The sequence below is a fragment of the Dermacentor andersoni genome, chromosome 1 (genome assembly GCF_023375885.2).
Source record: "Dermacentor andersoni chromosome 1, qqDerAnde1_hic_scaffold, whole genome shotgun sequence".
In the NCBI taxonomy this organism is placed as follows: domain Eukaryota; kingdom Metazoa; phylum Arthropoda; class Arachnida; order Ixodida; family Ixodidae; genus Dermacentor; species Dermacentor andersoni.
The window spans coordinates 41,101,280-41,128,463 of NC_092814.1; the positions used below are offsets into that span (position 1 = coordinate 41,101,280).

Genomic DNA, 27,184 nt, shown 5'->3' on the forward strand with positions numbered 1-27,184 from the left:
TTTGTCGTATCCGCATCTATAGAATAATTTTTATTGACATATTCCCATACGTTGGACAGGCTGGTCGAACGTGCATGAGAATACAGCTCAAGGCCGATGTGTTACACGACGTTCGGACAAAGTGATGCCGACAGTGCGCCAAATACGCCCATTTTACTCTAGAGGGTAAAGTAAAACAGAATAAAAAGAGAATCGACAAGTGCGAAACGAGAACGCGTGTAGCCTCACCCGTCTATGCCCCTGCGCATTATTCTTGTTTGTTCGCTCTTTACTCGTCAAGCTTTTCGCGAAGGCGAACAATATGAAGGCAGCCATCTGAGGCCCGAATTACCCGTCGATTCTCCTCGGCTGGCCGATAAGCAATATAGAGACGAGGATATACGGCCACGAGGTCAACAAACCCCCTCGGCTGGGCGCAATGTCCGCCCGCTGCTGCTGACAGGTAGTGCGCCATGGACCGGCGCGGCTGATTCGATTATTCCGGAAAGAGGCCCCCTTCTTCCTTCCTCGTCTTCGGGAAGAGAGTGAATGCGCCCCAAGTTGGCCGCGCCTCGCCACCGACGCCAAGGCAGACACGTTGCGCAATGCCGTCCACGCGAAAATAAAAAGCAGCGATATGAAGGACAGGCAGCGACGACGAAGGAGAGCTTTCGGACAGTGCGGCAGCGAATTGCTATGGCTTTCGACGAACGCTCCCTGCCGTTCGCCCGCTCGCCGGAATTTTCACGCGTACTATAAATGGAAAGGACCGCTCGTCTATACGTGCTCTGCAAAGCAGCGTACGCGTTGTCGGGTCCGACACGTTGACGGCGAGAAGGTCACTCGCGAGCATGATGGGGACTGACGTGCCCGCTGCTCCTCGCTCTACCGCGAGAAATGTCTCTGTTGCGCAATCCGGCGTCAAGCTGCTCGCGATGCTCGACAGATTACGAGTGCCGGTGCGCGCCGGGGCTCGAAACGCGCTTCTGGTCCGCTGGCCACCGTCCGTGGCCAGGCGGGAAGGGGGGGCATTTCCGTAAAGCTCCGGTACCGCGTTCGGCGGCGCAGAACGGTGCAGACTGCGAGCCGCGCATCGTGGCCGGAATTTCTTTTTTCTTTCTTTCTTTTCGCTCTTCCACTTTTTCAACGCTTCTGCGTCTTCTGAAACGATTAATTACGAGCACAGCTGCTGGATAAGCTACAAGCATTGAGTAGAGCTAATGCTGGTTGGGCTGACGTTATGTCGAGTAGTGTGATGGCGATAAAAGCACTTTCCTGTTTTTTTTTTTTTTGCAGAGAAGCACCGACTTTCTTGTAATATACAAAGCCGAGCACTGGCTAAGGCACGCGGAATTTCTGATTAGTCAAACTCATGCTTACTTCTATGAACTTACAGGAGAACAATTCGCGGACAGATATACCACACCTCAATACGAACAAAACCCCTGCGACCGTGAGGAGAAAAACCCCGCATGAGCGCGGATTACATAAATACCACGTGCGGCGATTTTCCTGCATACAGCACGACTGATGTGAAACTATCACGGGAAAAAAAAAAAACGGCCAGGGGGGGGGGGGGGGGGGGGGTGCGGCGGAAAGGAATGAAGAAGGAAAAGAAGTAATCTCAATGTCGGCTAGCAATCGAAAATTACCCAACACTGAGTAAGAAACTTAAGTCTCTAAGATACACTATAAACGGTCGTCCTCAAACAATGAAGCAACATTTCATTCGTTCAGCCTCAATTGTTGCGCAAGTGCATCCACGCGCTTATCGTTGAAATTATGTTTGAAAACGTGTGTGGGTGTGCATGAATGAAGCGGTTTCACGCTCAATCACCGTCGTTCAATGAATAATTCTTTTTCTGCCATATTCTCTGTCCCTCTTTTTTGTGCTATTGCATTATTGCTCTCGAAATATTTTCAGGGATACGGCGAAATCGAAAATAAACGACGTCGGCACGTGCATCAGGGGCTCCAAATAACCGAACGAAGTGAAAGGGCAACTCTGAGCATAACTAATACTGCAAATGTTAAGTCGACCTGGATGCATTTGGTACTGGGATTTCTGTGGGGGAATACTTGCGCGCTTACACTGTGCGAATCTAAATATTCGTCAAAATGTTGCAATAAGCCGCACACGAACGCCCATAGAGGAAGGTGACTCGTAGCTTAATATACGTTAAGCTGCATGCCTTTTTCGATAAACCGTAATCACACACACACGCAAAACAAAATAAAAATGAAGGAGACCCGCGGCGGTAGCTTAGTGGTCATGGCGTTGCACTGCTAAACTCGAGAAAGCGGTGCGTGATTCCGATCTCGACGGTTGTATATTGTTGGGGCCAAAACGAAAAAACACTCGGGAACTCGTATTTACGGGAACATTAAAGAACCTTAAAGGTGGTGAAAATTAATCTCGTGTCCCTGACTGTATGGCGTACCTCGTACTCATATCGTGGTTTTAGCACGTAAAACCCCAGAATTTAATTTATAATAACGGAACAGCTGTATAATGTTTAGGACTTGCTTCCTTAAATGTGTTCTTATTGACCATTATTCATTTGTAACCAGGGCCGGTATTTTGTAGCGATGCCTTTTCCGATTCTATGCCTTTTCAAGCTTTTCGCGCTTGGCCAGTGGTCAGAGCGACGGTCTGTCCACATTATCAACGTGATCAGGCGGCCGTGTGTGGTGGATGATAATAGCATAGAATAAGGCATAAGGCATCGCTACAAAATAGCGGCCCAGAGCATTCTACACTTGAAGTTGGATCGTATTGTACAGAATCCCGGCGCATTCATTTATGCGCGCGATTCAAAGCACAATTTTCTTTTTTTTTTATTGAAATGAATATTAGGAGAGGTTGGCGCCTTTGTGGTGGCACCGGCTACTCCTTGTCTCGTGGCAAACGAAACAAATTTGCGTACAAAGGAAGAATAGCGACACAGAGTATAACACTATGTCGAAAACCGGATCAATAAAAAATATACAGTCCAGCAGTACATGAGTCGCAAAGTTCTGGCACTAGTTCACTCCACGTGCGCATATATAAAGTCAGATGTTTTGAACAGCCAAAACACACAACACATGTAATACACTGCAAGTACAGAACAGAATTATACATATTGCGTAAAAGATGCGATCACCCCATAAACCAATTATGAACCACGAACAGCGTATGTAACTCATTTAGCGTATTCGGATCATCTGATACTTAATATTTTCCCAAAACGTTGGTGTCCTCTAAAAACTTTTTCAGAGCAAGAAGTGCTCTCTTTTGAAGGCCCGCAGTTGGCCATGGGCCAAGTATCTTTTTAAGAGTGGATTGTCTTCTGTCTAATATAAACAAACTAGCTTGCAGTACCGTTCTTTGTGTATCGTATTTCGTGCATTCGAGAAGATGATGTACATCTTCGTCTGGATGGCCACAAGAACACTGCGGACTAGAGATACGTTTTATCCTGTACAAGAAGTGTTTCGTAAATGCTGTACCAAGACGCAGCCGGTGTACCAATGTTTCAAATTTTCTGTTGTCTCTTAGAGTTTCCGGCATTGATAAGTTTATACAAGGGTCTATAGAGTATAACTCCCGAGTTTTTAGTTTGCTGGTCAAACCAGGTAATTTCGCTGAGGCGACAAGAAATCTGTCTCAGGATCAGACGGACTTCACTACGCAATAGGGGAAGATTGGTTGTCTCTGCGTTATTGTGCGCTCGATTCGCAGCTGAGTCAGCTGCAATATTACCAGGAATATTACAGTGCCCAGGTATCCACTGAAATGCAATTACGTGGTTCATTGCGCTTGCTTTTGTAAGTTCTTTGAGCGTCTCATGCAATAGCGAAGTGTTCAAAGAATTTTTCTTATTGCTCTGCAGTAATGTGAGAGCGGCTTGCGAATCGCTAAAGATAACCCATTTTTGCGAATGTTTTTCTGACGTTATGAAACGCATAGCACACAGGATTGCAAATAGTTCTGCCATGGTGGAAGATGTCTCCCGGGATAATTTAAATGTTTGCTCTCGCGCTAAATGTGGAATAACGAATGCTGAAGTCGAGGAATTTTTATGACACGAACCATCTGTATAAACGTGGATGTACTAGGGATATAATAAGTAAATTTGGAAGAGTGCCAGTTGCTGTGCGGCTACTATGAACATGTCTCTCTGATATAATCCCGTCAACCGATAATTCTATTTTAGGGCATGTTAACATCCAGGGAGGGTAACTGACATCCACTTTGCATAATTCAAATCTTGGTAATAATGCTTTATGTTCTCGAACAACATCGTGAATTTTGCTTTTGTTTCTTTCGGTGAGCGTGAGGTTTAATGGATGATTCTCGTGTTGGGTTAAGATGCGATAAGTATGTCGGCATGTTTCAACCGTTCGTATTACTGGAAATGGGGGGTGACGAGCTTCAGCGATTACTAAAGAACTCGAGGTAGCCTGCGGAACCCCAAGACACACTCGTAGCTCCCTTGCTAGTAAACGTTGAAGACGTTCCTCAGAAGTTTGCGATAAACCATGAAGAATAGGGGCCGAGTAAGCAATTTTTTGTTTTATGAGTGCGTTATGAACTTGTAGTAGCGAAGAGACTGATCCCCCCCCCACGTCGTGCCAGCGAGTCGGCGAAGTACGTTTATTACTGCATTCGTCTGCTTTTCAATTGCGCGGATGTGTGATGCCCATGTTAGCTGGCGGTCAAGAATAACTCCAAGAAATTTATGCTCTTTCACTAACATCAAACTTTGCCCATTAAGTGTAAGTTGGAAATTATTTAGCTGTCGTCTAGTGAAAGGAAGTACGGCTGTCTTTGCGTATGAAATACTCATGCCTCTTTCTTTTAAAATGGTGTCGATACTATCAACACCCTCTTGCAGCGTTGTTTGAATGTCTTGTATATGAGATCCAGAGGCCCATATGCAGATGTCATCTGCGTACAGAGAATACTGTAGACCAGACGGGAGTTTTTGTGGCAAGGTTGCCATGACACAGTTGAATAAAAACGGAGTGAGAACACTGCCCTGCGGAACGCCCTGCGTGATGCTGTGATAATTACTTTCTCCTTCAATTGTTTCCATAAATATTTTTCTATCTTTCAAGAAATTTGATACCCATCGCAGCGTTCTACCGTGTAGGCCAAGCTCTAACATACCAGCAAGGACGTGTATGTGACTTGCAGTGTCGAATGCTCTTTGAATGTCTAAGAATACTGCTACTGTCACATTTCCGCAAATTCGTTCATGTTCGACGCATGTGACAATGTCTAATACTGCATCCATTGTACACCGATTTTGTCGAAAACCGGTCATGTGGTCGGCAAACACATTTGTGTGTTCGCAACACCATTGCAGTCGACTGTCTATCATCTTCTCCATTAGTTTGGAAAAACAGCTTGTGAGACTGACGGGTCGGTAGGAGTCAAGACAAAGTGGAGTCTTTCCTGGTTTTAGCACTGGAATTACCCGAGCTAATTTCCATGAATCCGGAAGGGTCTCTCTTATCCAGATATCAATAAATATCTCCAAAAGAGTCATTCGTCCTACTGAACCTAGGTTCTTTAACATCACATACGTAACACCATCTGGGCCTGCGGTTGTCTTTGTACGGCATGATGAAAGAGCACTTTTCAATTCATATAAAGTAAACTCACAGTCAAGCTGAGGATGTTGTGACATAAAGCACACACGAACCTTCTGTTCTGCTAGTGTTGTCGAATTTGCCAATTGTAGGCAAGTAGGCGGAATTCCTGGTCTGGATATAAGTTGACAGAATTCGTCAGCAACATATATTTCCGGAGTGTTTCGAGCTACGGCAAGGGCTCGGAAGGGATGGCTCTGGGTAACTGGACCACTAAAAGATCGGACAACGGACCATGTTCTGGGAACTGGAGTAAACGGAGACAACGACGCGCAGTATTCTCGCCATCTTCTCGTACCTAATTTTTGTAAGCGTCTGCGCGAAGTTGACTGAACTTTCTGCGCCATCTTGTAGTCATCCAGCTTTCCACTGCGGCGGTAAGCCCGTTCTGCGCGTCTTCTAATTGCTCTTAGACATTCATATTCCCCGTCGACTGCAGCGTAGTCATTCGGAACAATGACTTGCTTTGTGCACATCTTGTAAGACTCACACAATATATTTGCGAAACTTAGAAAGTTCGGATTTTCGCCCGATGAGTTACTTAAATGGTGCCGAAAACTTTGCCAATTAGTATATCTTGAGTAGCGCCGGGTCCCCTCACTCCGTATGAGGTGATGTTTTACCAGGATCGGAAAATTATCACTACCGCGCGTTCCTATGTCTGTTGACCATTCAACGCCATCAAGAAGGTCTTGTGAGCAGAGCGTGACGTCTATACAGCTTGAGTAACGAAACCCCCGCAAGAACGTTGGAGAGCTGTCATTTAACACGACCAGATTACTTTTTTCTGCGGCAGACTCTATAATGCTTCCACGGGAATCATTATATTCACTGCCCCAGATGACGTTATGTGCCTTGAAGTCCCCACAAACCAGCACATGTGAGTTTGCGATACAAAACACATCCACTAAGCTGTCTACTGATAATTTGCTAGAACATTGTAGATATAGACTGATCACTGTGACGCTTGTATTTCTAAAAGATATGTTGCATGCTACGAACTCCGGTATATTTAAATCGCTCGACTGTATGAAATAGGACGGCAGGTCTTTTCTCACGCATAACATCACTCTGCTACTTCCAGCAATGCGCGATGATTTATATATAACGTAGTTCGAAAGACGAAAGTCATCTCGTACGCCTGCCTCCTGTATACATAAAACAGGAAAATTATGTTGAGCTAGTAGTTTGCGGAAATCAGCTGACTTATTTCGAAGGCTATTAGCATTCCACTGAAATATGAAAACATTGTTATAGCGATTATTCATTGTAAGCCTGCAGTGGAGCTGTTGGTGGTTGTGGAAGCACCAACGATTCCATAGAAAGCAGTGCTTTTACCTCTGGAAGGTTGTTTGCGTGTGGAATGGCACTGAGAATTGCACGCAGAGCTGTGAATAGCATGGGCAGGATCATCTGTGCCACGGGTAAAGACGCGTAATCACCAAACGACGCTGAAGCTCCATGTGTGCTCGAAGCAGGTCGCTGAAGAGCTGACTGTGATGGTCGCTGGGATGACTGGTGTGGTTGAGGCGAATGTTGAGGTAGTCGCTCAGATGGTAGGTGAGGTTGCTGTGTCACTGGTAGAGGGCGTTGTTTAGAAGGTCGGCGAAGTTCACTCGAAGCCTGGGCAAGATGAGTAGTGTTCTCTGGAGGTGGATCGTGTCGCTCGCTATCAGAGCGTTGTCGACCTGAGTGCTTTAGAGCTGCAGAATAGTTCATGTTGACCACTTGTTCTTTTTCTTTGTTGGAAATTGGAGGCACGCATCTTACAGCATCAAGGTTGGGTGGGGGCGCATTACGAGGAGGTATCCTTCCGTATTTCAGCTCATGTCTGCGCAACCTTGAGGTAGCTCTGCTCTGAGGGCACCCGGAGAAGGAAGCTGTACGGTTTCCGCCACAGTTGGCACACTTTGGCTGACACGCAGACTTGCACTCTGAATGGTCGTGGTCTTCTGAGCATATCTTGCAGCGACGTTGACTGCGGCAGTTCTTCGATAAATGTCCAAATCTCAGGCAGTTGTAGCATCTCAGAGCAGGGCCGTGATATTCTTCTACGGGATGACTCGTGAAACCTAAATGCACTCGTTGCGGCATTGGTTTGTCTTCTCTGAAATGGAGAATGACAGTTCTCAGAGGGCGTGGTTCTACCGCTCAGTCTTCTTGGCGATTGTAGCGTGCCTGACGACGGGCAGATGTCACGCCAAAGTCCTTCAGGAAGTCAACCAGTTGTTCTTCTGTATACTCAACTGGCACATGGCGTATCTTGCCAACATTCCTGGTATAAGATGCCGGAATGAATGGTTTGACTCCCAACCCAGGCACTTCGCTCATCTACAGTAGATGTCTTGCAGATGAGACTGAAGTAACGTTGACAGAGAAACTTCCATCTCTATTCACGCGGAATGACAGTACTTTTTCCTTTGCCGCGGAGACAATTTCAGACGCAGCGCGGTTTGGATTCACTTGCCAGAAGTTGCGTCCTTCCTGTGAGGGTCGAAAAACAACTGGAATTCCCTCAGGCCGCTTCTTTTTATACGTTACCAATGAGAACGGCGTTTCATCGCAGTCTATGTCTTCACCTTCACTTAGCTCATAGGTAGATGTCTTGTCGTCGTCAACCCGTGGTTTCTTGGCTTCGCTTTCGCTTGTCTCAGCCATATTCACTGAAGGTGCACTGGAAGGTCGGGCAGCGTTGAAGACTAGCGTCGCCGGCTTGATGACATTAGGCGCGTGTTGTGGCACTTCCGAGTGCGACGCCGATTCTGCGGTACTCATGCGCCTAGGAACGCGCTGTCGGACATATGGCTCGTGCCGGTGTTCTTTGCTGCCCACCGCCGTGGAAGGCGTAGATGCGCTGCGGAGCGCAGCAAAACCACGCGATACTGTGCGCGATCTCCAGCACATAGGTATCCCATCGGATGTCCGTTATCTCTGGACAACAGTGAAGTCTCAACACAGCACTGATTCTTGAAGAAAATAGAAAACAATGCCTCACCGAAGAAGCAGCGGCTGCTCGGAGGGACTTCTTCTTCTTTTCTTTTTCGCAACATTTTTCATGATAATTGCTCCTGCACAAAATATAATCCTGCGTTGGAAAAGAAAAAGAAGAACGCTCTACAAATGACGCACGAAGATCAGCATAACGTTCTTTCTTCTCGGAGCCCCACTGTTGCTTTTTGATTCGTTTCCCTTGCCCAAAATAGACAGCTTCCCTCGAGCTCGTCACTCCGTCGTCGGCTACGATAATGCTAATCGTTTTACTGTTTGCCGAGAAATAACCGCCGACTCCTTCATGTAAGCTGCGCGCTGGAAGCCCGCCTTAATTGCGCCAGCATTCCCAGGAACGATTCTCAACAAAAACGGAGGGGCCCTAAGAGCCATTTCTAGGAATGCATATTTGGAATGCACATCGACCCGTGTCGAAAGTCCAGCGGGAACACTCGACGAAGACTCTGCGCCCTGTGCCTCATTAGAAGTGTTGGCGCATGCGTAGCGCAGAGGCCAGGAGCGAAGCGCAAATCGACGAAAAGGAGAAAAAAGTTACCGGGCAAAAAGGCCCCGTCGCAACGGCCTCGGAATACGGTTACACGTTCCTAACGAGTTTGGCGGCCCGCCGTGAGCGGTGTTAGGGGCGCCTTACATTCACCGCAATCAGGGGCGCGTGCGCAGGCCTAAATCATTCAAATGAGCTCCGGATTTCCTCGCGAAATGAAAATGCGTCCATATATTGGCTTCGCTTCAGGCCCCGCGGCACTCACGTGTGCATTCGCGCGCCCACCGCTCCGGCTGGAGGCGCTCTTTTGCACAACCAGACGGAACAGGAGCAATGATACTCGAATAGCGCAGTGTGAAAGAAATAAGAAAGCAGCTGCGCACAGTGCGTGTGAGAATAGGCGGCGATAACGCGAGCAGCAAAATAAAAGAGCGTTTTCAAGAGGCTACACTGCGTGATATGAGAGCGAACTAGCTGACATTTGTGGATTTTCTTGTTTCCAACCTCCTTTCGATGTTCTAGGTCATCCGAGTTCATGTGCATGTTTGTTTTGAGTCAGCGTGCAGGGAATGTGGGAGCACACAAGTTCGTGTAGGCTCGTTAATGCCGCTCAGGAGCCCCCCGACGCTCAGTGAAAAGGAAGGTGTTCGTCAGCATTTGAACCGTATATGATTTTTCACAATCGCATTACACCATGTGGTTGCATTTTTTTTTTGTACACCCATCGCAGCGGCTCCCTGGCTATGGTATTGTACTATTGAGCACTAGGTCGCGGGTCCGATTCCGACCGCATCCGCAGTACTCTGATGTAGACAGAATGCAAAAAAGGATCACGTACCGTGCTTTGGGTCATTTTCTTCCAATCGCAATTATTCCGAAGCCATTCACTACGCGGCATCTATCATAACCGTTGTGTTGCTTAGAGACGTTTAATCCAATAAATAAATAAATAAATAAATAAATAAATAAATAAATAAATAAATAAATAAATCAGTGCTTTTGTAGTGTACTTTTTTCTAACACAGACGGCAGAAAATGTTGGCATGAGTGGGTTCTTTCCTATACCGTTGACATGAAACAGTCAGTTCCTGTGAGAGCCAAGTGCAAGAAAGTTGAATGTGGTGCCATCTTCAGCTAACAACTCGTACAGTGCTCAATTTAATGGGTAACCTGAGTCTTTAAATATATACGGGATAATTTTTCCGGTGGCGCCTACTTCGTCTGTCTTTCACGGGACGTCACAAAACCGCGAGAAGTTACCGCGTCAAAGTGACGTGTACGCACTAAAGATGCATTACTGTGCCGAACAAAACTGAATTGCTTTCGGAATAGCCGTACACTGCCCGATCATTCCGAATAAAAGAAGGCTGTGCGTGTGTGGCTGCGGATCAGAAAGAAAGTAGGACGACAGGACGCGAAACCAAGGTACGAGAAAGCCGCTAGACCAACCTGCAGTGGGAAACAAAGCTCGATTGTGCGGGTGTCAAAGCTTGCTGTGGCTATCGAACTCTGTCACTTTCTCCCTCCAGCGACTGCAGCTTTCTTATAGCAAAGCCAGTTGCGGCGGCGCCGTTTATCCGGAACAGCTTCCGGTTTTTCGTGACTTCCGGTAAAAACCTCGCCGTGTCGAAATTGTCAGCGTGGCCTCACTGTTGTACACCGGGCCTCTGCAGAGAAACAAGAACGAAAAATAATACTATGACACTCACCTGCGCAATCCATCAACTGGCCTGCTGTTGCCGGTGCGACAGACAAAGTGCTTAACTGCGGCTCGAACAGGCAAACTTCCGCGACCGGACTCTTTAACAATCTTAGGCAATCGGTTGGCGACAAGAATAATGGAAGGCCGGAAAAGGAAGCATTCCGGCACGTTCTAACAGATGGCGCCAATGGCGGCGATTGTACCATTAGCTAGCAGCAAGAGCTAATCGTCCTTGCACGGTTTTTCTGGGAAATAATTGAGGGCCCGCTGCCTCCAAGCTGCGACAAAAGTGGACGGTGCATTGCTACGGGCGTATAAAGGAACGCTGTTCACCGGTGGAAGCAGCAAGCGACATAGGAGCGTCCCAAACAACATGAACTGCGGAGCACAGCTGCCTCCCGTTCTGCAGCCTCAGGGAGTATGCAGCGAGGCACGGTGAGCTTATAAGCGACGCAAACAGAAAAAAGAAACTGCTTGTGCCTGCATCGCAGCTCTACTATTTCTAGCAGACAATGGCCGTAATACCACGACGAAAAATCAGCGTGACGGAGAGGCGCGGATGGCTGTGCAGTTTGTACCCTGCGCTCCCGTTTATGTGAGAGAAAGAAAGGCCGCCCTTTCGCGTTGCCCTGTCGTCAGCGCCGCAGCCTCGACTGCTCTGGTAAGCTTGCGTAAGAGGGAAGCGAAAAAACGTTGCGGAAGCTTCCCCCTGCTGCCTATTCATTATAGCCAGGAGAACGAATGACGTCTCTAGTCATTGAGTACCACGGCGCTTTTAATCACGTAGAAGATAGCACCAGCATGCAGGGTAACTCTTGTGGTTTTGTATGCCTTTAAACACAGACACGGCGGCTATACATAGCACCTGATTCTTATGAAGCTTGTTGCAGTTTGCCTCTCTGAAGGCGCTTGAATGGAATCGGGGGCCGGTACAATGTAACGATTCCTTTCGATCCATTCTATTGCTTTCTTACCATCCACCACTCAGGACTGACTGATCATGGGGATAATGTAGACGGAGTGCTGCGCGGACAGCTGGCGAAGCGCACTAAGAAAATATTTTGAGTGGAATCGTTGTATCATCCGCCCGAGGGCTTATCCGATGTAGCCTATACGCGTTTTAGAAGGCGAGAGAGAGCGAACAACTTTATTTTCTAACATGCTTCCTCTCCTTGTTGCCGATTGGCAAGCGGTACCCCGTCGGGAATTCCTTTGTTAGGTTAGCCGACTCTCTTGACATTCTTTCCTTTTTTTTTTCTTTTTTTGCAGCGACGCTCTTAGACGGCCGTTGCTGCGGCGAGCTTCGGCGTTCCTGGCGTAACCGAGCGAACGAGCACAGCGAAAGATGAGAGCGAACGCTGCGCCCAGCGGTGAATGAAAATAGCGGCGAGAGAGAAGAGGCGCGAGAAGGAAAGCGGAGGGTGCAGCAGAACCACGAGCGGATATGAGGGCCTGGCGAAAGCGTGAAAAAAGCGTAGTGCAGCAACGGCGGCTACGAGGCGGCGCCACAGAAGCGCGCGTCGTCTGCAAGGCTTGCGGGCGGCAGCTTGTCTGGATCGCGCCCACGCGCTGCCCCCACGCGATCTCCAGATTAGTGAGGCCGTGGTGCCGCACTTGGCTCCGTTTGCAACCTGCCACGCGAGACTGATTATCCGCGCCAGCCAATATATCCCTAAATGCAAACACAAATAGCGCTGCGCTCAAATTTCGCATTAGGCAGTATCGTAATCGTCAGTGACTTTTTCAATACAGATCGCCAATTTTACAGCATAAATAGAAACGGTCCAGCGAAGTCAAGCGAGCATGCTCGATTGCATAGCAGCCGGTGACGTTCATATCCCACAGTCAGAAATTCTTCATACGCATAACCGCAGCCCTTAGTCCGGCATCCGTGGTTTGGAAACATGCGCTGAAACGCTGTCCTTCACGGATATCTAACCAGACAGGAAAGGAATCGGTGTTCAGGAGAGGATAAACATATAGATTCTATTCTAATAGCCATGAATCATGCATGCAGAAGTATTTTTTCGCTGTCAAGTGTCTTATTTCTTTTTTAATACCATGAAAAGAATCAAATATGACAGTCTGGCAAACGTCAAACGAAAAAAAGAAAGCATTACTGCCCGAACAGTAGTTCAGAAATATATTTGGGCTTACGCCAATTTCAAAAGATTTCGAGGTATTCGAAAGATATTAAAGCAAAGTGCACAATCGCAGTTCTCAAATATACAGCGAAGAACTCTGGCGGAAGTGGTAATATAAGCCTGTGCATGCCAAGAACGATCGCGCTAGCTGTGGCTGAGATGGTTGCGGTGACCTGTAGAATCCAGCCTTATCATAAGGTGAATGTGAGCTCCCTGGTTCAGTTTTGGCAGCGATAAGCATTTTTTTTTCCGTCCAGCCACTGAATTACAGTGAGCACACGGTGAACACTGCCTGTTTCAATGCATGTATCAGTGCAGAAACTTCAAGAATCTTTCAACCACAGCGGAAACCATGGGTAAATACAAATATTTTCGTTTGATTTCGCAAGGTTTCCTTGAAGCACATTGCATCTAGGTTACTAAACGTTGGTGTTAAATTGTGTTCTGTGCATGTCTTGAATTGTGCTTTTTAGAGCGGTTCAGGGTATTGCGTTCCCGACTAAGTAGTTTTATGGAGTGATTTCGAGCGAATAAATAAATAACGGTCCTTTAGAGCATGTGCGGTGCTACGCCTATAGAATATGTTGAACTCTTTCCCTGCCATGGGGAAAATAGGTGTTTTTTGTAGGTTACGCCAGATTTTCTTTCTCAAGAAAATACAGCACTAAATATATTACGTAACACATAAACAAAAAGCAGAATGAATGCACTTTCACGCATAAAAGTTTTAATAACGAGGTGTATGTCCTAAAAAAGGCATACATTGCCAGAATCAAGATTGTGGGATAAAACTGAACAAAGTTTGCAAAGACGCGCCTGTATCTACTAAGAAAAATATGTAACAAAAATTATGCGACATGCAAAATGTATTGCCGTTTAATAGGCACTATTTACGGAAGGACCAGAATTTTTCATTGAACAGGTCTTCCACTACAAAAATTCAACTGCAAGCGCTACAGTAAGGCGCGTTGGCCTGCGGCCACGGGTGTTCCGGGCTGGTCAGCGACGTCGACGCTCCCAGAGTCCGACGAGTAGGCAGCATCCTCAGACTCGCTGCTGCTCGATCCGTCGATAACATCAGCCACGGGAATCGCGACGTCTGCGATCTTGTCGAAGCGCGCGCGCCGCTCCCGGAGGCGGCCATCTTTGCTTTCTACTTTGGCGATCACGGAACTTCGGAGCGCATTCAAAAATTACCGCCTGGCGTGGAAAAAAAAACCTAGCTGCTTAGAAAACAAAACTGTAGTTCTACTCCTTCACGTCCAACGGGGCAGTGTGCCCGTGAGTGGTGCGTAAGGGTCTGTAAAGCGGCGTTTCGAACAATCGATAGCGGGCGGCCATTTTTGCATTCTAGTTCGACGATGGCGAAACATCAAAGTGCGTTCAAAAAATCACCGCCTCTTGGAAAAAATATCGAACTGCTTAGAAAACAAAAATATAGTTCTCCTCCTTCACGTACGATAGCGCGGTGTGTCCGTGAGCGACGCGGAAGGTCTCGAAAGCGGCGTTTCAAACTATCGTTAGCGGGCTAACTATGTCCAATGGACGCGGTACGGGAAGAGGGAAGCAGCTGCGCTCACTACCAGAAAATTGCATTTGACATTTTGAGCGTTTTCGGCTGTAATGTTCGGAAAGCAATTTAATCACAGCATAGAAAGGAAAATTTAAAAAGAACATTATTCCTGCCAATTTTCGTCGACAAATTAGATTCATTAGCGCTAACAAGCGTGTTGTTTACATAGTAAGTTACAGTAGTAGTACTAGTAGTAGTAGTAGCAGCAATAATAATAAGAAACGTATTATTATTATTATTATTATTATTATTATTATTATTATTAAATCATTTATTTATCGTGGCCAGCAACAACCCTAAGGTCGTAGTGCTGAAGCACGCATACATTAAACAAAAACAAAAAGCTGCAGGGGGTATGAATGTTAAAAAACACAATTAATAAAAATAATAGTTGTGGAAACAAGACTCTACCTACAACAAAGCGCAGAGCAAACACAAAAGAAAAATGAAGAAGAAGGGCAGTTGAACAATGTATGAAAATGTGACACAACGAGGCAAAGCTCGCGAAAGAACGACGACAACGAGTTATGAAAAATACGAAGATCAAGAAAATAAGCATTATAGGGACTCTGTCTTGTGTACGCTTGAATGTTCCGATGACAGGCAGGAACATGGAAAGGCCTTTGTTCTCTGGTGATCTTGCGCGAAATACGAGACACGTTACAACTGAACAGTTCGAGGTAGGTGAGGATACAGTGAAAGAATTTGAAAAGAAAAAGAAGGTCAGCGCGATCACGTCGGCAACGAAGTAAAGGCAACGACAATAATCCAGCAGTGCTAGAACAAGGTCCAGTGTCCGCGTTATAAAGCGGTGATGATATCTGCTTAGAAAATTTTTCTGAATCCGATCTATAATGTCACTATCGGATCTAGAAAAGTCATTCCAGACGACCGACCCGCATACGAGTTGCAGAAGACAGATTGTTGTGTACAACTTGCGGAACGGTGTAGGAAAATTGAATTCCTTCGACAGTCTGCAAAGAGAGCCGAGCCAGCACATACCCCGCATTGCAACGCGTTTAGTGTGAAAAGAAAAGTGTAAGGTTGTATCAAAACGTACACCGAGATCATTGATCTCAAGACCTCACACAACGGTACAAAATCTAGAGAATAAGAAAAGTAAATGCTTGCAAAGTCGTGATTTTGGTCTTAGCAGCAGTCAAGGTGAGGCTGTTATTTCTGCACCATTTATAAAAAGAAAACAGTTTCGACTGCAGTGTGCGACAGTCATCGACAGCGTGAATTTTCTTCAAAATCTTGATGTCATCCGCATATAGAAGGGAAGAATAGTTCCGAATAGCGGAAATAACTTCATTAATACAAATTAAAGAAAGAGTCGTCCTAATACTGATCCTTGGGGGACCCCGCCAATTGCCATGTAGAAAGAAGACGTTTGGCCACTGACGTTAACATAACATGACCTATCTAGAAGATAACTGCGCAAGAGATTGACGTCTGACGATTCAACACCAAAGTGTACTAGCTTGATCAGAGGCAGTGAGTGGCTGACTAGATCGAAAGCTTTGCTGAGGTCACAGTAAACGGTGTCAACTTGCCCCCTTTGAAGCACCGGTTCGGACCGGCTGATAAGAAGTCCATGTTGATTTAGAATCAGAGTTCTTCACAGTAAAAGACAACGTGTTGTGAACAGCAAGCTCAAAAACCTTAGACTTCACACAGGGAAGAGAAGTTGCGCGATAATTTGAGACATCGGTTTTACAGTAATACTTGAATACAGGAAAATCACGAGCAGCTTTCCACATGTGAGCGAAATTGGAAGTATTCAGAGAGTTATTAAACGTGGTCAATACTGAGGCAAATATACTGCCGTTAGCTTTTATAATTTTCGCTTTTTTTTCATTTCATTTTCATTTATTTGTCATTCATACATGAATTTATGCAAAAAGCTGTTGGCCACATAGCCAAAGGCTAGTGTGGGCCCATAGTCCAGATACATACTTCAGCAGCTACAAAATTTAGTAGATATCTACTTCCTAGTGACAAAACTTAAAACAGTTAGGCGATTTCACACGCACGAAACAAACAAAAAACAGTATAATATCGATACAAGTATAATACATTAAAAAAAAAGTTAATGTCCAAGTGTTTGAGAAGTGTTGAAACAGATACTATAACAAATTGCGAAGTACACCGACAAAAAAGTTAATCACATAATGTTAAAGAGCTACAGCTTTTTGACATATAATACAAAATTGTTTGGGATTTTCTCGTCATGAGGTACTGAATTCCAGATTTTGGCACCAGGAAACTCAATCAGTCGTTGACCACACGTGTTACGGGAGACTGGTAAGTTAAAATTGATATTTGTTGCATTCCTTGTATTTCGAAGGTATAATGAACAAGCATCGCGACAGTGAGTTATTTCCATGTATAATGTTGTTAATAAAAATTGCAACTTTCATTTCGGGTGCCAGGAGAAATGGTAACATGCCGAGACGACTGAATAGCACAGTGTTATCATTAAGTGAGCCTGTGCATGTTATAATGCACAAGGCCCTTTCTTGTAACCGACCAACGGGATATATGCAGATTTTATATGTACCAGCCCATGATTTACAGCAGTGTATGATGTGACAATGTATGAGAGAAAAGTAAATAGCCTTATGTATGTTAAGAATAAAACATGCTCTACGTTTATTTAGTACATAGCAAGGAGAAGCAGAAGCTAATCGCGCTCATATACTGGATATATGTAGTCTCCAGTTTAGGTTGCAATATAATAACACTAAGTATTTTGTGGTGTCTAAATATTTTATAGTATCACCTTCAAGATAAATTTGCATACCTTTTGTGTCACGTTTGGAATATCGGGAGGGGAATACCAGGTATTTCGTCTGATCTTTGTTTAGCGTTAATTGTCAAGTTGATATGTTTGACAACTCGCGATTTATACTCGTCTGCAATTCAATAAGGGATGTACCTGAAACGATTAGTACGGCACTGTCAGTGTAAATAACACCTTTTGATAATATCGGTGCTGGTGGAAGGTCTTTAACATATAGCGAGTAGAGTATGGGCCCCAAAACTGATCCTTGCGGAACACCTATAACAATAGTGTTAGATTGAGAAGAAAAGGAGCCAAAAATCACATATTGCTTTCGACCGCGTAAGTGGCTAGAAAAGAGGTCCCTAGTAGTTTCGCTAATTCCGTATATGTGTAATTTTGGAGTGAGAGTATGGAATGAATGGCTCTGTCGAAGGCTTCTTTAAATCTAAAAATATCGCTACCGCAATTTCTTTTTTGTGCGGTGATGTTTTTATACTGTTAGTTAGTTCTAACACTGCTGATGATGTTTATCGATTGGCTCGGAATCCATGTTGGGAATATGTTACCAGCTTGTTTGCGTTTAGATAGCGTTTTAACTGAGCCGCAGTGATCTTCTCAAATACACTATTTATAATCCTGAGCACACAGATATGCCGATAGCTTCCAGGGTCATTGAAGTCACCCCTTTTATATCTACGAAAAGCTCTTGCGATCTTTAAAGAGTGAGGGTATGTGCCTCGGCTCATGGAGTTGTTAAATATTTTTGTTTGTAGTGGCGTGAGAACATCAGTGCTTTCTTTCAAAGCTTTTGCGGTAATGCCATCATGACCAGCACCTTCGTAGCATGGCATGCCTGATATAGTCGAGGTTACCGTATGCTTGTCCGCCTGCTCCAAGCAAAACGTACTAAGGATGACCGGGTAATTGACATTGTTCTCACTGCTCACTAGCCAGTGAGCTAGTTTTCACTAGCTAGTGAGCTAGTTCTCACTAGCTGGAATACGGTCAGCCAACTCTGGACCAATGATATTAAAGTATGCATTAAAAGTTTCAGCACATTTGGCATCAACCTGTTCAGGGGTGATTTTATTTTTGACCGGCTAATCAATTACACTTTTTACAACCTCCCACATATTTATAGTATTGCCTTCTGCGTGTTGTATTAAAAAAGTGTTGTATTCTTTTTTTCCGCCTCCAGGTTATAGCCCCTGCATGGTCGCGAGAGATTCAAAAATTTTGCAGATAATATTTGTTATCTTTCTGTTTCTTTATTTATTTTTGGTACAACCAATCATTTTCCTTTATAGCTGTAAGTTCGGCGTTAGTCATCCACAGGCATAAATGTTCTTCGTACTTGCTGCGCTTATATTAAATTATTTGCAAATCGCAGAAGGGATGCCAACATAGCCGTAGTATAGGGAAGGCTTCCGGCGCTTAAGCCATTTTCTGATGAACGTTTCATCAAAAAACACAACACTAGATGCATGGACCGCCGTGCGCTGCGGACTGACAGCAGCGTTGAAACCTGGAGCTTTATGCAAGGGCGACGAGTGGGCAGCAAAACATCCCGTAACTGCTTGGCCTTCTACTCCGCTGGAGTCGATCAAGCGAAAACACCCTACACGCCTAGTAGAGAGCTTGCGGATATACTTCCAATTGCACCTTCCAATTCGGCCAGCCGGTCGGAGCCGCTATTTTCCAAGAACGCAGTATACGAGTCGGGATCACGCTTATTGAGGCATTTGCAGAGAGCCCGAAAAAATCTCAATTATTTTTCCCACTCATTAGCCACAGGACTTTTGAATTGTTGGTGCGCGCAATCTTTGTACTTTAGGGCAGTTATAAGTTCAGATGAGAACCAGTGGGAATACTTAGAGTGTTTAGGTCTGTACTGGGAATTTATTTGCGACTAGCGCTCAAACCTAGCTACGTAAACAGACATACTTTGTCATCAACATTGATTTTGTCTTTAACCAGTGACCAAGCGGTGGTGGACAGGCAATCATATAGGTCAACATAATCGCCACTCTTGAAAGCAAAGCGAGAGTATTCATGTAGGCCACTGGAGGAGCTCTGGATCAAAGCCGACACAGAGGCAGTTATCGTTATTGGCGGGTTAAAATTGTCGGGGCGCACAAGGGGCATGCCAGAACGAGAGACATCTAAATCTTGAGCATTCGAGAGGCAAAGGTCTAAGACGTTGCCACAGAAACTGGCGATCAAGTTATGCTGCTGAAGGGAACAGAAGGACAGAAAGTCCAACAACAGGCTTCATTTCTCCTGTATCTAACGATTGCAATGAGAAATTCTAAGCGTGTACCAATTAATTCCAGGTGTATTAAAATCTTCAAGAAGGATTACTCTGTGCTTGCTATGGAAAGATATTACACTTTTAATAGAACAGATGGACTTAATTTAATTGTACTGAATTGAATTCTTGTGTGTTATGTGCCAACACCACGATACGATTATGAGGCACGCTGTCGTAGGGGACTCCGGAATAATTTTGACCAGCAGGGGAACTTTAACGTGCCCCCGATGCACGGGACACAGGCATTTTTGCATGTCGCCCTCATCGAAATGCGGCCGCCACGGCCGGGATCCGATCCCACGACCTTGTGCTTAGCAGCGCCACACCAAAGCCGCTAAGCCACCACCGTGCGGGTAATAGAACAGCTGCCCCCATCAAACAAATCAGGGGAAATATTCGGCTGTACGTAGAAAGATCCAATAACCAATTTTTCACAGCGCGCTAGGCAGATTTAGAGCCAAATCGACTCTGGTATACGCTTTCTATGTCGTTGCGCTGAACACATCTCAATAAATTGTCAAGAGCAATCAGTACGCCACGCCCTTTTTGTTGAGAGCACCGTGCCAATTTTATGCCACGGCAGTCGTGATAATTGGTAACTCCGCTATCACGGGGTGGAGTGCGGCTTGGCTTCTATGCGATGCTTTACTTACCGTGCCAAGAGTTCAGGTCCCCCAACAGCAACGCTTATGGTTGTTCTACTTTCACACACCCTCTGAAAGGACCCGATGATCGCACTTTCAGCCTCGATATATTCGTACACGGTTCAAGTACCCCCTTGTGGTGCAACTTGTGCGCGAGCCAGCCCTTGTTCGGCATTTAAATAATTGCGCTGGAAATCACTAAGGAACGGATTCTTCAGGCGCGGCTTCGTTTTTGTCTCAATACGTCTGAGCAGGCCGTCCAATTTTGCACGTCCCGTTCAATTTAATTCCAAGGAATTCAGTCAAGTGACTAGCAGTTCGGTCTGCGTGTTTTTTTTTTTAATTTAGTGCCATTTGAGATTATCCAAACATAAGTTTTCTTACACTGACGAACTCCCTTTTATATTGACACGCTAAAAAAAAAAGTGCTTGCGCTCGAATGCGGCGCCGGCTATATGTTTGTTTCATGAACCTCAAGTGTTATTACATGTGTTCCCATCTATTCACGAAGTTTGTACAGAAGAACTAGGTTGCACGCAGTCAATTTACACTTAACGGACCTAGCGATCGCGTGGAAAATTACGGCTGGCGCAGTGATTCAAATATCGTGAAACATTATTCGCGTCCCTTCATAGTCTTGGTAAATTTCCACAGGCCGTTAAGAATGGCAAGGTTCTTGACGCCGCGCTTCTGTGGGACCCGCGTTCATTGAATAGCGCGAAGTTCCTTAACCAGAGCGGGCTCGTACGTCGTCCATTGAACGAGGGGCTCTGAACAGAGGCACATGTCACTTTCAGCTGCATCACCACGTGGTTGCCAGGAGCAATGACTATGGGCAAAGGCAGCGGGGTGGTTCACGCAAGCACGAAAGCGACAATACCTAACGCGCGAGGCGTCAAATTAATGACGGAGAAAGCTGCCCCAGAAAATCGGCCGTATAGGCGGGAGGCCTTCGAAAAGAGCGACTTCATCGATTAAGAACTGCTCCACCGTCCTCAGTTTCGACGCTGTACGTAGTATACTAACGGTTCCGGCGTCACCTGTCCGCTGCAGCAGCCTCATGACATCACGATGTCGTTGCGGCTTCGAGCGAAGACGACGCTGCATCGACCGCTGAAATCCCAAGATTGTGGCCTATGCGCGTAATATACTGCGGAAGGTGTATCTATAGCGCTTCGCAGCTGTAGTCACTCTGTTCGCAGCAAGCTGATCTAATTTATTTATTTATTTATTTAGGTATTTACTTATTTATTTCCTCAAAGGTCTCTGTTGAGACATTACATGAGGGAGGGGGGGGGGGGTTAGTGACAAAGATAGATACTACAAATTACAAAGGGATATTTCCGATGAGTCGCTTGAATGCAAGTGGGTCGATGATAGGGGCAACTTCGGCCGGCAGGGGCCATTCCAGTCTCGTGTTGTGCGCAGAAGAAATGACTGCTGAAAAGTCACGGTATGGGCTTGTGGGGGATATACTGTGTTAGAGTGACTGGTGGGGGCAATGCGATGTGCTCTTTTTATGTACGGGTTGTCAAAAGGCAAAGAATGAAAAAAAATATGAAAAAAGTTAAGACGTGCTATTCTACGGCGTGAGGCTAGAGAGGGTAGGTTTATTTGGGCTTTTAGTGCTGAGATGCTTGAATTGGGGGGGGGGGGGGGGGCGAGGGTACGAATAAGTTGACAGGATAAATCATGTGGCGCGGTTCTGAACCGACTCGAGGGCATTAAATAAGGTTATTGTGGTGGGGGTCAAAAATAGCATCGGCATACTCCAGCTTGGGCCGCACAAAGGTTAGAAAAGCAAGTTGTTTAATAGAGGGAGGAGCGAGGAAAAGGTTACGGCGTAGATAACCTAGAGTACGATTAGCAGAATTTATTATGTGGTTAACATGACAGGTCCAAGTTAAGTCATGCGAGATGTACACACCAAGATAGTTGAATGAATCAGTTGTTGCAATCTGCGTGTTATTGATGCTATAATTAGGGATATCATAATTACGACGATGAATAGACATTAACACGGTTTTAGCTCCATTTAATGACATGAGCCAAGTGGTACACCAGTTTTGTATGCGCGATAGGCCATTTTGTAACGCCAAATGGTCGCTGGGGTTAGTAACTGCTCGGTAAACCACACAATCATCAGCGAAGAGTCGGATATGAGAAGAAATATTAGAAGGTAGGTCATTGATGTATATTAAGAAAAGGAGGGGACCAAGTACGGTACCTTGAGGTACGCCTGAAAGCACGGGTGTTAAGGATGAAGAGTGTGAGTTAGCGTATACGAACTGCTGACGGTTAGTTAAAAACCCTCGAATCCAGCTTAGAACACAAGGATGAATGTTAAGACGCGATAAATTTATTAACAGACGACCATGAAGGACCTTATCGAATGCTTTTTCGAAATCTAAAAATATTGTGTCAGTCGGGATGTTACGATCTAGGTTTAAATGTAAGTCGTGCAAGAAAAGAGCAAGTTGGGTGTCAGAGGAATAATTTTTGCGGAAACCGTGTTGACTTGGGTGAAAAAAATTGACGGATGTTAGGAAGTTAGCAATATGCGAGTATAAAATATGTTCCATTATTTTACAAGACACGCTTGTTATGGAAATAGGGCGGTAGTTACTCGGTGATGATCGGCTTCCTTTCTTGAAGACTGGGATTACCTTGCCCACCTGCCAGTCATGTGGAATTGAAGCGCTGTTAAGCGATTCCTGGAATATGAGTGATAAAAACAGGCTACACACATGTTTAGTATTTTTAGCACTTTGGCATTGATACCGTCTACTGCTGTAGATGACGAGTTCTTCAACGATTCAATTACTTTGACAATGCCGATGGGATCGAATGTGATATTTTGCATGAGCGGATATGCGAAGTATGGTGGATCGGTCAAGCCGTCAAGTAATTCATTAGTAAAAACCGAACTAAATGTTGTGTTAAGAAGATCTGCAACCTCAGTCTCAGGGATCCGAAGTCCGGAGCTATTGATAAGTGATATCTCATTCCGTTGATAGTTTTCCAAAATCGCTTCGGGTTAGTTTGTAGCATAGCTGGTAAAGTGGTAGAAAGAAACTTGTGTTTAGTTTGAGAGGTTAATTTGTCATATTCTTTCTCGACAGCGTAATACTTCTGCGATGTGCAAGAAGAATTAGATCGTTTGGCTGATCGAAACAGCCGTTTTTTCTTATTATTTAGTCGTTTGAGGGACGCATTAAACCATTAAATCATGGTGATGTTGTTCTTTCTGTTATTGTAATGCTGGGGATGTAAAGACGTATAAGGGCGATGCATCTCTGCTTTCAAAAAACAGCCAGTTCGAGTCGAGAGAATTTAGTTGAAAGTTAGCGACGGACGTATCGAAGTACTCAGATAATCCTCGGTTCATGCTGACATAGTCCCCTTTATCATAGAGTGTAAGTGTTTTTCGATTTTTTGTTTCTTTAGTACGTTGCAACGAAACGAAATATGTACTGTCAGGTGGTCGCTCAAACCACGCAATAAGGTGACAGGGGAAAAGTTATCAGGGTGAGTTGTTAAACAAGATCTGAAACGTTGGACGAGTGAGCAGTAACGCGTGTTGAGTCAATGACGAGCTGCGTTAAGCCGAATGTTATACACGTGTTTAAGAAGTCGCTAGCGGGGCTGCTTTTCGATAATGTAGAGGCAGGATCGGACCAATCAGTAGTTGGAAAATTAAAATCGCCAAACAGAAGGACAGGATTGTTTGGATATGTCTTTGTTAACGTATTTAAGGCTTCATGAAGTGAAGGCGTGAAAGAATTGTAGGTATACTAGGAGACCGATAGCAAATACCAATCAGAATGTGCGGGTGTGTAGCAATGCATCGTATCCAAATCATTTCCAGTTGTGAAGAGAGGTTTACAAGTGAAGAGAGGTTTACAATCCAGCTCCGTTCCTTGTCTCGTGATTAATGAGATCTAAAGGTTTGACAAAGCATCGCCAGGTTAACAAAGTTGGTGATATTAAGAACGGCAGTGAACATTTATTTCGGCGGAGGAGGAGGAAATAAAGAAAGAAGGCAGGGATGTTAACCAGAAATGCGTCTGGTTGGCTACCCTATTCTGGCGGACGGAAAAGTGGGGAGGGAAAAGAAGGTAGAAGAAAAAAGCGATATCCAAGAAGCAAAGATATGCATTTTCAAATAAAAAAATATGCCCTTTACATGCCTGGCACAAAAAAATATTAACAAAGGAAAAGCTATGGAAAAGATGAAAAAAAAAAAAACATTGCTAGAAAAATGTGTGTGGGTGAGCTGGGGCACGACTACACCTTTCAAGTTAGAAAGATAAACCCATAGAAAGCAAAAACCAACGATAAGAACGTGAATGTTCCGGCAACCTCCAAGCTAACACTTCATTAACTTTATTATTTTGGAGCTTACTAGTAAATAGCTTCTATCGCATGTTCGAGATGAATAGAGAAACTGCACTGTTTGATATCCATCATCCGAGATCACGTTATTTTCATGTTAGCATTTAGATGTGTAGCATTTGAAAATCGAGTGTTGAGCCATAGTAGTCGAGTCGTTCCTCACCCGAGGACCTGTACCAGACTGTGTGGCTGCCCTTGGTTCGCCAGGCCCGCCACATCTAATGGAAGATGGCACCTGTCGCCTATTCACCACCGGGCCGCGCCACCTCCACAAGCGAGGATGACAAGGACTACAGTCGTCATACAACACAGTTTCCATATTCTTCTTAGAGGGAGACGGAACCAGAATACTCGGACACTCGAAAGCCTCCTCAGCACTGAAGGCGTTGTGCGCGTTGTTTTGTTGCGCTTTTGAGGACAAGTGGACTTAGTGACAGACTTTGAGAAGTGTCGAGCACCACATCGCCGTTTCTTTCTTTCTTTCTTTTTTGCTCACGTCTATTTCTATTATCTTTTATCCTCTGTACGTGCTCACCCCTGCTGAGAGTAGCTAGCAGGCCTACACTGGCTACTATCGCTGTCTTTCGCTCTCTTCTCCCCAAAGCTGCCTTTAGCAGCTACTTGCAAAGTGTCCCCTCTTCCCTGTACTGCTTTGCTCTGCGCAAAATAGGAATAAACTTTCTATTCTATTCTACAAGCATTGAAAAAGCGCAATTACCTATAACGTGCAAAAATACAATTGTAATCCTAAAATGCTTATCTACGCGTGGTATATACCTAGGTGAGTTCATGCGAGTATAAGTGCTTAACAAACTATTTTAAGCTTTCTTTCCTTCTACGCACTATTTCAGAAAAAAAAAGTTACTGCTTAAAGATAGTTCATGCTTCTCCAGAATTACTAGTGATTTCTGAAAGTGGTGATTCCTGCATCTATATTTACATTTTGTCTATTTGTGAAAGTGTAGTTCGTCTTCTTCTCTTGTGCAGTACGTGTAGTTGAATGGCGGTATTTCTTCTGTTTTCCAATTTTAAAAAGAGGGGGCGGGGGGTGAACTGTTCGTAAAGCGCCTTTCATCAGCCCTTATTTCACCTTTGCCAAGAAGTTGCTCTCGAAATGGCTACATGTTCCTGCTACAAATTTCAGTTAGGTCAAAAAGTAAAAAAAAATGCGCTTGTGGCTTTTTATTCACACTTTCCTTTATCACTTATGCTTTCTTTTTTTACTTGCGCTAAAGCAAGAACGCAAGCATGAGCCAAGTGGACAACACAGTAGTGAACAAATATGTTCGAGTTCCTGTGAACCTTGCGCAATGTCTTATGAGGCGAAGGCACGTGGGTATGACGTCAAGGAACCCCATTTTGCCCGAAGGAAGGACCAACGTAGGTGCAAAAACGGGCAATATCAACGGGTGCTTTCAAACGCACAGTAGTTGGGATTGCTTTGAAGGAAAAAAATAAAGGAAGCGATGAAGACTGGAAATTGCAATCCCTTTTCCATGTCTTCTCTTTCTGCTTACCGCCCAAGCTCCGTTAGGCACGTATTTTGTAAGGATGATGTCCCTACGCTCTTTCAACAGAAGAGTTCACAGCAAGACTGCTACGAACTAAACAGAATCTCAGGGACTAAACTTTTCACTTAAGATTTCCTGTATTGCAAGCCTTGGTTAGCTGCAGCTTAGCGAAACTATCGGTGAAACTTAACTAAAACCTGCACAAAGAATCAGCAAGAAACGAAATACTTTAGTACAAGGTGAAGTTTTCCGTCATTTTTCTGCTTTACAGCGGGATAGCTTAAACGAGAGATCGAATTCTTAGCTTCGTAATATTTCTGCAGTTCGATTAGCGTCGTGAGAATATATCCGCTTTTGCATATTAAAAAAGATACGCAGAGCACCCTCATGATATTCGAAAGAAGCTCGGCTTGACCTAACATCAACGGCAGCAGCGCAAGCGTAGTCAGATAGACGGCAGAACAAGCTATAATTACGATCACACAAAGAAAAAAAATTGAATGTTATCAGTTTTCAGAAAGAACGGCTTCATCGATTACTGGAGCTCGTCATCTAGCCGGCTTTGTGGTCGTAAGCTTTCTATACTCACTGTCTGCAGTACGCCACTGAAGTACTATACACAGGAAATAAAAGAAGCCGCCGTGCTTGCTTAGCGGCTACAGCGTTACTTTGCTAAGCACGAGGTTGTGGGATCAAACCCCGGCCACGGCGGCCGCATTTTGATGGCGTCAAGAGGCGCCAGAAACGGCCCTGTACCGTGCACCTCAAAGAACCCCAGGCAGTCAAAATTACTCCGGAGCCCTCGTTTCCTTCACGGTGTGGCTCACAATCACATCGTGGTTTTGTCACGTGAAACCCCCAAATTAAATTTTTTTTAAGGAATAAAAGGCGAACGAATAAGACAGAGAGGAGGACTGGCTGTGTTTGTCATTTTCGCGAAGATCTTTATATATTTCTTATTATATATGACATTAATGGCAAAGACCTCCCAACTGTTACTGAGA

The 27,184-nt window shown here is 45.0% G+C and overlaps 1 protein-coding gene across 1 annotated transcript in view; it reads right to left on the bottom strand.

The window, feature by feature from the left end:
* Positions 1-27,184, bottom strand: part of LOC126545304 (neuropeptide F receptor-like) — a 439,066-nt gene that overhangs the window by 80,275 nt on the left and 331,607 nt on the right. The window contains exon 5 of the mRNA XM_055061360.2: positions 10,562-10,779. The gene's annotated coding sequence lies outside the window, so the exon portion shown is untranslated. The remainder of the gene's footprint in view (positions 1-10,561; positions 10,780-27,184) is intronic.